At 33.8% G+C, this 1,463-nt stretch overlaps 1 protein-coding gene across 1 annotated transcript in view; it reads left to right on the top strand.

Annotated features, from left to right (window-relative positions):
* Nucleotides 1-388: 388 nt before the first annotated feature.
* The window catches only part of LOC128222835 (uncharacterized), a 17,701-nt gene continuing 16,626 nt past the window's right edge, over nucleotides 389-1,463 (top strand). The window contains exon 1 of the mRNA XM_052931967.1: nucleotides 389-463. The gene's annotated coding sequence lies outside the window, so the exon portion shown is untranslated. The remainder of the gene's footprint in view (nucleotides 464-1,463) is intronic.

The following is a 1,463-nucleotide window of genomic DNA, read 5'->3' as shown; positions in this document are numbered from 1 at the left end:
AAACATTAACAAACATACGTTTAAATTAATGTTTGTATGACATCTTTGTCCCCAATTCATCTAATTTCCGATTTTCTCCCTATATAATCCGGTGTTATTTTAAATTGGAACATACTTGCAGCCTTGCTGATATGTGACGCGTCACGAGACTTTTGGCCCGAAACCGACAGCCTCGATTTCGAGAAAAACGTGCGCAAAGTTGAATCGTACAAAATACGAAATTAATGAAGTATTTATCGTGAAAACAACCATTCAACCATGTGTCATCATAGATTGTTCAGTCAAATATACTCTTGAAAATGAATTGTACATAGAAATAGTGTTTTGTAACCATTTTATTTCGTATTATTTATTACTTTGGTGTTATCTCCCGTAGCTGTCATGGGCTATTTTTAACCATAATTTGAGGATTATATACGTCGAGCGGAACCAAAGGCATTTGAAACAAATTAGGAATTTGTAGGTAAGTAGAATTATGTTTATTGTTATATTATGTATTGTTTTCAATGTTTGTATCTTTTAAGTTATACAATGGATTCTAATTTCGATCAATTAGATGGAAATGGATTGAAGAAAGTCAGAATACGGAAGCGGAAGTGAAATTTGACACTTTGACATTGATAATGTAAATAAACAAAAATCCTTCAGATATTCCCTTTTAATAAAGTATGATTATTACAACATAAAAATAGCATAAACGAAGGTTCATCATGTCACAACAATCAACAACAAGTACAATTCCATATGGACTTTATGATGATGATTTTGCGGAAGAACTTGAAGCTGTAGATGAACGGTTTTTTAGTAATGTTGATCTTTGTGCACAATCTCATGAAGCTCAAGAAGTTTTTTCATGTGATGATGAGGATGATGATGATGATGAAGATGATGATGATAATAACAATAAGATTGATGCAGTTGTTGGGAATGTTGTTATGAACTTAGAACAAAATACTGGAATCCAAGGACAAATAGTAAAACCAAGTAATTGCAAGCGCCTTTATGGCCGCCCATGTTGTGAAATTATAAACTCAGAACATTTAGGTGACTATAGGTACTCTTGCATTGAAAAACAACCAATGAGCTTGATATATTATAATTAAGCATCAGCTTGTACATTCTGTTCATAAAACATCATTAGAATCAAGTAAACAAAGGCATGATTATAAATTGTTTGGCCAAAGTGTTTGTAGGGAGACCTTTGCCTATGCACATGGTTTGCACAGAAAAACGATTGATGCAATAACACGTGATTTATCAGATAAGGGCTTTGACTCTAGAACACATGGAAATTCCTTTATATTACCCAAGCACGCTTTGACGATGCATGATGTACAAAATATTAGAAAATTCCTGCTTAACTATGGTGTACAAAATGGTGTAAGTCTGCCGGGGCGTCATCCGAGCTATAGGCAGTTCACGAACTTGGTATTGCTTTCATCTGACAACACAAAGGCAGATAT

The sequence above is a fragment of the Mya arenaria genome, chromosome 17, assembly GCF_026914265.1.
Source record: "Mya arenaria isolate MELC-2E11 chromosome 17, ASM2691426v1".
NCBI lineage: Eukaryota > Metazoa > Mollusca > Bivalvia > Myida > Myidae > Mya > Mya arenaria.
Note: the sequence above shows the minus strand (reverse complement) of the source record. Positions and strands in the feature narration are given on the sequence as shown.